This window comes from Zalophus californianus, chromosome X (genome assembly GCF_009762305.2).
Source record: "Zalophus californianus isolate mZalCal1 chromosome X, mZalCal1.pri.v2, whole genome shotgun sequence".
Classification (NCBI taxonomy): domain Eukaryota; kingdom Metazoa; phylum Chordata; class Mammalia; order Carnivora; family Otariidae; genus Zalophus; species Zalophus californianus.
The window spans coordinates 40,076,222-40,085,585 of NC_045612.1; the positions used below are offsets into that span (position 1 = coordinate 40,076,222).

General features: G+C 42.0%; 1 long non-coding RNA gene across 2 annotated transcripts in view; it reads right to left on the bottom strand.

The window, feature by feature from the left end:
• Positions 1–9,364, bottom strand: part of LOC113930234 — a 31,507-nt gene that overhangs the window by 2,854 nt on the left and 19,289 nt on the right. Inside the window, exons 5-8 of one of the 2 annotated variants that reach the window (XR_003522490.2) lie at positions 8,284–8,455; positions 7,991–8,157; positions 5,453–5,632; positions 3,612–3,722 (exon numbers count right to left, since the gene is read on the bottom strand). This is a non-coding gene — a long non-coding RNA (uncharacterized LOC113930234). Of the gene's footprint in view, positions 1–3,611; positions 3,723–4,694; positions 4,798–5,452; positions 5,633–7,990; positions 8,158–8,283; positions 8,456–9,364 lie in introns of those variants that run through there. The other variant, XR_003522491.2, reaches the window with a different exon arrangement.

A 9,364-nucleotide genomic window follows, 5' to 3' on the forward strand; every position in this document is an offset into this window, starting at 1 on the left:
GAAACTCACGTTTCCCATAGCTTCCAGGACACCGTTTCTCTCCTGGTTTACTCCATGGGTTTTCCTTTCCATACCCACCTCTTAAAAGTTGGTATTGCCCAAGGCTAATTCCCCAGAGATGTTCCTCAGGGGTTCTTCTCTTCTCACTCTCCCTAGAGGATCTCATCCATTGGCATGGCTTCAGCTATCATCTCCGGGGCACACTCCTATATCCAACTGCCCACCTACTAGAAAACTTCCCACAGTGTGCAACAAGGACTTCAAACTCCACATGTGTGTCCCCAGTTAAAACCCATTGACTACAAAAGAAGGTACAAGCTCTTTCAAGTGTGTAGTGAGGTTAAGATTTTAGTTTTTACTGGATAGAAACTAATCTTTAGCAAAGTGAAATGAGTAACCCTGCTAACTATGAAACTGTAGGGTAAGTAGATATTTAATGCCATGAAAGTGTAACAAGACCTTGAGAATTTTTTTTGAGTGACTTAGCAAAGGTTGCCTTACCTCTTGATGTGTAGAGCTCACTGTTGGGCAAGAGGTGGGCCGATATGCTTAGGAAGCCCAGAGGTCTTCTGGGAATTAAGAGACCAATTACTCTCAACCCCTTCTTTCCAAATTTAGAATTAGGAACATGCATCAGGGTGAGTTTAGGGGCCTTTACCCAAGGCCCAGTGCCCGGGAAAGGCACCAAGGCCCATAAAATAAAATTATCTTGACGAAAGAAAAAGGCTCAAGTGGGGCCCCTGACCCAACTCAGGGGCCTACACCTTTCTGGGGCAAGGGCAGGTCTTTTATATATATATATATATATATATATATATATATATATATATATATATATATATATATATACACACACACACACACACACACACCACACACCTGTGGTTGATTCCGGGAGCTCCTCTAGACCCAACCACCCTGACACATATAATACTTTAGAGAACAATAGTTGCATGTTTATGTGTGGACTAATATATCTGTAACCTCAGAGCCCAAGTATGATGGCACTGCAGGGCTAGCAGGGATCCAGACCAGCCAGGGCATCACTGTCTAGTAACCAAACTTCTGTGGGACTGGTTAGGGTCAGTTCTTAAGATCAGCCCCCTGTGGCAGTGAGAAACAGAGCAGCAGTGGACTGACTCTCCAACCAACTTTGGAAGCAAAACTGGCTCTATCTTGGGGACCAGTTTTGGAAAGATGAGAAGAGGCCTCGAAATGGACCACTACTAGAGTATGTGAGAGAAAGAGAGCAATGACTGAGTTTTCACTCAGAATTCTGCTAACAGGTCTTACTAACCACATATGGCATACAAGGCCTTGCCCTACCCCCTCAGTCTTACTTCTTGACACACTCTGTTTTGTACTTCATGCTCCAGCAAGAGCAAACTCCTTGGATATTTCCCATCCTTTTCCCCATCAGGTACCATAAACCATGCAGCTTATTGTCTGGCTACCTTGTTCATGCTATCTTCTGAGCGTGGGCTACCCTTCTTCATCTTTACCCCCATTTCTCCTGGCTATTAATAGTCCTGAGACTTAACTCAGGTGGTCCTTCCTCCAAGAAGCTTTCCCTGACCCTCTTGGGCTGGGTGAGTTGTCTCCTGCCAGGACTCCCTTAAGACCACATGATCACCCTATTGTATTCTTCAGTTTCTGTGCCTGTCTCTACCACTAAGCCCCGTAGCCCCTGAAGAGCATAGACTGTCTTATGTCTTATTTACTCTTGTCTCCTAGCACCTGGCACACTTGCCTAGCACATAGCAGATATTCAGCAAGAATTTGTGGAATGAATGAATGGTGAGCCTCTGCCACTCTAAGGCCACAGCCTCTTTTATTCCTTGACCTTCTGAATGTCTAGACACTTAGTCTTTATTGAACATGTCATTAACTGTCTCCATTCCTTGCCTCCAGATGCTCTAAATTACTAATTGTGGTCTTCTATACGTATTTCCTATATGCAAAGCTGAGCAAGGAACTTTATGGTGTGGGGCGGAGAATACAATGAGGAATAAGATTCAGCCCCACACTCCAGCAACTCTTAGAAAGTAACCTTCTTCCTCCAGTCTTTGCAATTTCCAGCTGAGACTCCCCCTTTTAGAAGGCTCTCCTGGAATTACACCCCCTTTCAATCCCACCACAACATTAAATCATCCATAATTTCCTCTCACCTTACTCGCGGAAGTATATATTTCTATTAGTTACAGTTTGACTTCCATATACTCTAACAATCAAAATTGATTTGAGGTCAGTGAATGGTGTCTATTCTGTGTGTGTGTGTGTGTGTGTGTCCTTTATTTTGTATTCTGAGCTATTATTGCACACTGTTATCAACTTGTCAACTGACAAGTTATAAGGGTTTGAAGGTTGTCCTGAAAACACAATGGAAGCACATCGGTTAAAAGGCAAAGAGCAAGAGATACAGGAAATAGTGTAATAATTTACAATAAAAAGCAAATATGGCATTCCATCACAAAGTAATTTCTCCTCGCTGTCACTTAAGACCTTTGCTGAAGCATACATACTATAGAGTGCCACCACATTAAATTACTCAGTATTTGAAGAAACACTGGGATTGATCATTAAGCTTATTCCAACCTGTGGACAATATAGATGGCAGTTACCTCTTTTGAGAAAGACACCCCGGAATGGAGGTCCCTAAATCTCTGAGGCTCATCATGTCGTGAATGATTCTCTCTTTCTGGGCAGTAATCACCACACTTTCAAGCCTTTGAAACTAACATCCTTCACTTTGCTAGTAGAGAACCAGCTTCTCTTTCAGCCAGACTTGTAATCAGGCCTTTATGTTGTTTTCATTTACACTTCAATCCGTCAAATTGGCTTTGAAATGTGGAATTTTTGCACTCGGCCTTTATTTTCCATTATGTGTTCCAGTTCTGAATGCCAGAAATGAATGGCCATTTGGTCACTGGTTAGCTGCCAACAGAGCATAGCTGTATCCTAATTAAGAGTGACTTTGTGTGTCATGCCAGCCTGCTGAGCTGGCAGATGGACATTGACCAGAAAGGGTCAAGACCTCCACTTCCTATAATTGCATCATTACAGCTTCATTTCTTGAGTCTTGAAGACTCTCAAATGTAAATATTAAGACCCCTGGCAAGTATGAGAAGAGAAAAGGGAAAGAATCTAACATTTATGGAGTACCACCTATGTGTCAAAGGTTGTACTAGGTACATTTATAACTAATGTTTCACTTCATTCAATCCCCCTGTTAAACCAGATAGTCAGGTACTAGTATTAGCTCCATTTTACAGACACGGATACTAAAGTTCAGGGAGGTTAAGTAAGCATGGTTATGTAGCTAGTGATGCTAAACCCAGTATTTAAGCCGGACCTAACAGAATCTAGATCTGGTACTCTTCTTCCATGCTGCTCCTCTTAGCAGTGAGATCCAGTGCTGCCTGTTCTCTGCCTCTGGCCCTGGCCCTGCGTCCAAGGAGGAGGCCTACTGGTCACTTCACTTACTTTGATATTTTGCCTAGGCATGTCTTGCCCTCAGTTTTTCTTCTTTCCTCACCACAATGGGCTATGATCAAACCCCACATGTCTATCTTGACCCTCTCCCTCCCACCTCCCCCGCCTTAGTAACTTACTAGAATGTCTGTAGTTTACATATTGGCTGAATCAGTGCATCATACAGCATTTGCACTCCAAAATCCTTGAGGTCGTTTCCACTTAGGCCTAGCGATGTTAGGTTCTCATTTCTGTTGAGGACAGAGGAAAGAGCTCCACAACATGCATCTGTGAGATGACATTCTGCTAACCTACGGGGAATTGGGGATTCAAGAAAGTTCCACAATGACCCTCCATTTCATATAGAGCCTGGAACAAGAGCCCAGTGAGCAAAGAGTCACTGTGCACTTACCACAAGGTCTGCAGTTTGCAAGAGGGGTGTTTCAGCCCTTCACACAGCACCTGCATACCCTCGTCCCCTAAGGCATTATCACTGAGGTCAAGGTCTCTTAGGTACTCATTGGTGTAGAGTACATTGCACAAATCCTGACAGCACTCTCCAGTCAGGCGGCAGGTCCACCATCCGCCAGGAAGTAAGGTAGAGAAGGCTGGCATCATTTCATCTGCACTGAGTTACTTGAGGAATTCTGTTGGCCCACTACAAAAACACATTAGAAACTCAGAGTATCGTGTGAAAAAAAAATCCCTTGGGCCAGGGCCAAGCAGAGAGTGTGGAGAGGGGAACATTTATACTCCCTAAATTATTTGGTTCTTCATTTATTGCTTCCTTGGAGATTCGATCACCAGGCCAAAAAATACTCATTTAATTTTAAGAGTTGCTGAAACATCAGGAAACTCTGCCTGTGGCTACAGTCCATGATACTTATGCCAGATCCTTTAACTGACAGTCAGGCTGTTTTAATCCTTCACACAGCAATTTCAGTCCCAAGTCTTCAATTTTGTTATTAATTAGAAGCAGCCTTGTCAGGCTCTGGGTGGAGCTCAGGACGTGGGCAAGGGACTCACAACAAGCTGCAGAAAGGGAACATTCAGAAAGCCTGGAGGAATGGGGATACCAAGGTGGCCATTAACCATGGAGTCCCACTGAATCTCAAGTGCCAAGACCCGTGAGAATAAGGATAAGCAGACACTTACACAAGAGTCTTGAGAATACCCTTTGCATGCTGCAGACCTTCACAGAGATGCTGTAGCCCTGTGTCCCCCAGGGCACTGGCAAACACAAACAGCTCTTTTAAAGTCTGACTCACTTGCAAGAAAGAAGAGAGCTCCATACAGCTAGCATCTGTTAAGTAACATGTGCTCAAGCTACCAAGAAAAAAAGAAGTAAAATCAGCCACTGCTGTCTCTTAGCTTTCTGAGAATGTTTTCCTAGCCTCCCTTCAAGTTCCAGCTCCTGGCACACCTCCTTCACAAAGCCACTTCCTGAGGTCTCCAGCCCACAGTGACCTCGTACCTTTCCCTGGGCTCATCTGGCATTTCTAAATGATTCCACAGTGTTGGGCACTTCATTGCACATTGAACTGTGTTGTTCTCCAGTGGGTTCATATCTGTGTGTCCTTAAGGGCAGCCTTGTCACTTGTCCCTCTGATAACTCAACCCATATCAAGTGCTGTGTTGGGTGCACGGTAAATATTCTTAATATTTAAGTAGTGTCATTCCTGCAAACATGCAAGATGGCTGTATACTGGGAAGAGCGGGAGATCTGGAGACAGATTTTGGAGTCTCATCCTGACTATACCACTTTTGAGTGGTGTGACCTTGGACAAGTCACGTTTCCCTGTGATATTCAGTTTCCACATCTGTACAATGGGGATTAAAAAATCCATTTTATATGGTTATTGGAAGGAATGAATTGGGTGAAATAACTTCTGCCAAGCCCAAGCATAGATCCTGGCACATAGCAGGCATTCACCAAGTTCAACAGTCATAAGATGATGCCAGACAGTTCTAAGAAACTTACTCTAGCTTCTCCACTTTACAGTTGGAATGTCTGAGACCTTCACAAACATACTTCACCCCTGTGTCCCCCAGGGGATTTTCACTCAGGTCCAGCTCAGTGAGGTATGGACTGCAAATGAGAACAGAGGCAAGATACTTGCAAACAACCTCTGAGCTTTCAGGGAGAAAGCTAGCACACAACCTGGAGAGAAAGAGAGATGAACAGAGACAGAACGGGCTGCTTTATTGTCCTACTCACCCCCTACCCACAGTACCTCATGATCAAAGAAAATAAAGGCCCACCTATACAAGACTGCCAACCTTGATAACGTCACAGCCTCCAGGGGAGAATCATACTTTGCTCCCACAACACTGTGTCCCCCAGTAGCAACTCAGTAAGTGTTGACTGCCCCTCCAAAAAAGTGTTGGGAGGAAATATCAAGATGACCTAATCTTATTTTAACTCCCTGCATGAATTTAGAATTCTATCTCATAGCTTCTTTCAAGTCCCATGGGGGAAATGCTATAATATCTTTAATAAGCTTTATAGTCAAAAGATCTAAAAGTTCATTATTTATTAATTTTCCATCCTTGGAGACCCAGTCCACCATCATCATCCATGTAATATGCCGTCTTTGGGACAAAGAGTGGTTTTTACCGACCTTCCTGTCTTCTTAATCTTTGTTTCTCCATATTGAGTAGTCCAATTTCTTGAATCCCATCAACTTTTTCTTCCATTACTTTCAAGAATTTCTATGATATATACTACAATCTTTGAGTCCTCAATTTTCTCTTGAGTTACCAGGCTCCAACCTTAGCCTTGAAGAGGGCTCGTAAGTATACATGTCTATATCTCCCCAATTTAGAAATTTTAAAAAGAGGCATTTTGGGGGAAAAAAGGAGTTTCAAAGTGGATTTAGAAAGCTTTAATGTTAAAGAGCTTTTGCTTTTAAAAACCCCACATAGAGGGGTGCCTGGGTGGCTCAGTTGGTTAAGCGTCCGACTCTTGATCTCAGCTCAGGTCTTGATCCCAAGGTCATGAGTTCAAACCCTGCACTGAGCTCCACTGGAACTCAGTGTGAAGTCTACTTTAAAAAAAAGTAAATAAACCCATATATATATTGCAATGGTTAATTGTATCACATTGGCTAAGTCATATATCCAGATATTTGGTCAAAAATTATTCTAGATGTATCTGGGAAGGTATTTTTTAGATGAGATTAACATTTAAATCAGGGACTTTGGGTAAAGTAATTTACCCTCCATAATTTGGTGGGCCTTGCCTAATCAGTTGAAAGGTTTTAAAGAAATCGACTGACCTCCCGGGGAAGAAGAGAGAATTCTCACAAGCAGAATGTCTTTGGACTTGAACTGCAACATGAGCTTTTCCCTGTGTCTCCAGCCTGTTGGCCTACCTTGCAAATATTGAACTTGACAGCCACCCTAATCCACATGAGCCAATTCCTTAAAATAAATCTCTATACAGTTGACCCCTGAACAACACAGGTTTGAACTGCATGGGTTCACTTAAACACGAATTTTTTTTCATAAATGCAATACAGTACTATAAATGTATTTTCTCTTCCTTATGATTTTCTTAGTAATATTTTCTTTTCTCCAGCTTACTTTCTTATAAGAATACAGTATATAATATATATCATATACAGAATATGTGTCAGTCAACTGTTCATGTTATCAGTAAGGCTTCCACTCAACAGCAGGCTATTAGTAGTTAAGCTTTTGGAGGATCAAAAGTTATACGTGGATTTCCGACTGTGGGGGGTGGGGTTGGTGCCCCAACCCCCGTGCAGTTCAAGGGTCAATTTGTATATTTATAAATTATAAATTTATATACATCTTATTTGTTCTGTTTCTCTGGACAACCCTAATACATATATGATAAACTTTTTTACTAAAATCATTACCAAAGGGGCGCCTGGGTGGCTCAGTCGTTAAGCGTCTGCCTTCGGCTCGGGTCATGGTCCCAGGGTCCTGGGATCGAGCCCTGCGTCGGGCTCCCTGCTCAGCGAGAAACCTGCTTCCCCTTCTCCCACTCCCCCACTTGTGTTCCTGCTCTCGCTAACTCTCTCTGTCAAATAAATAAATAATCTTTAAAAATAATAAAATAAAATAAAATCATTACCATGGACTTTGAAGTCAGATACATGTGGGTTCTGAACTGTGCCTTGGCCATGTTATTTGGTCTTATGACCTTGGGTCCCTATTTCCTCATCTGCTAAAACGGACATAATAATCTGAAACCTCTCAGAGCTGTTTTACAATTAAAGGAAATCACAGATACAAAGCAGTCAGCACTATGCTCAGCACAAAGTGATTGTTCAGTAAGTGTGGGTTATTATCATAGTCATTGATGTTATTGTCACCTACAATGAAAATTCTTTTCCTAAACTTGTTGCATAGGAACAATTTTAGAGTCTGTCACTTTTATTCTTCCTCTCCATGATTCTTCAAAATGTGTTTTGATCACACAACATCCATCTTGAGTTGCATATTTAAATTTTTTTTTCTTACAGCAAGAAAACTAATAGTTACAACTTACTTGAGCTTCTGTAATTTGCAATTTGGATCTTTTAAGCCTTCACAAGCAATTTCAAAGCTGAAGCTTCCAGTTTGGTTTCACTAAATTCCAGATCAGTGAGCCACCGACTGGTACTGAGAACAGCTGCCAGTGCCCCACAAGGAGGAGAAATAAGGCATCGGTAGAACCTTCAGAGAAGAGAAGAATGACCTCATTATCTTGTTCATGCTCTGCCCATCCCTTCCCCCAATGCAAGTAGAAATTGACCAAAAATGAAACGAACACAGACAACAAATTCTCCGACTATCAGTTACCTCAATGTCTGTAAGATACAGTTTGGCTGTTTTAATCCTTCACACAGAAGCTTCATTCCTGAATCTTCCAGGGTATTTTTTTACAAACTCCAAATCTCTCAAATACTGGTTAGTTTCAAATACTAAAGAGAGGTCCCTACCACAAGAAGCTGTGAGGTGGCAGAAAATCAGTCTGTGTGGAGAAAAAGATATTTCAGAGAAGAAAGAAAATGGGACTCTCTTTAAAGGTATCTGTTCGTACCTTACTGATGTAATGAATTCTTTCAATACACTCAACAATTAACTTACTGGGTGCTTACCACTATGCCAGATGCTGAAAACACCAAAATAATTAAGACCCAGACCTGGCCTTGAAAAGTACTGCAAGTGGTATGCATAAGGTATCATGGGGACACAGAAAGGTAGCACAATTCTGCCTAGCTTGGGGTGGGAGTTGGAGGACCAAGAAATACTTATAAGAGAACGAAATATTTGAGTGCTGTTGTGAAAGGGGAAGAGAAATTGAACAGGAGTTAGGTGGATGAAGAGAATGGGAGCAGGGAGAACAGGAGGAGCCCAGGGACATGGGGCACTCATGGAGCAGCCTGGGCAAAGGCCATTAGACAAGTGTGAGGACGCTTTGTTTGAGAACCTGCCAATTACAGCTGACCCTTGAACAACTCAGGGTTAGGGGTTCTCGACCTCCACACATCTGAAAATCTGCCTATCTTCTGACTCCCCAAAACTTACTGATAATAGCCTACTATTGACCAGAAGCCTTAACAGTAAAATAGTCAACTAACACATATTTGTAGGTTATACGTATTACATACTATATTCTTACAATAATAGAGTAAGCTAGAGAAAAGAAAATGTTTTTTTTAACTAAGAAAATCATAAGGAAGAGAAAATACATTTATAGTACTGTACTGAATTTATTTTAAAAATCCACATATAAGTGGACCTCCACAGTTCAAATCCTGTGTTGTTCAAGGGTCAACTGTATTTACTATGGCCTATATTAAAAGACTAGATGAATATATATCAAACTATCACTAGTAGTTATCTTCTAGGTTGGGGAAGGGCAAGATTATAGGATGCA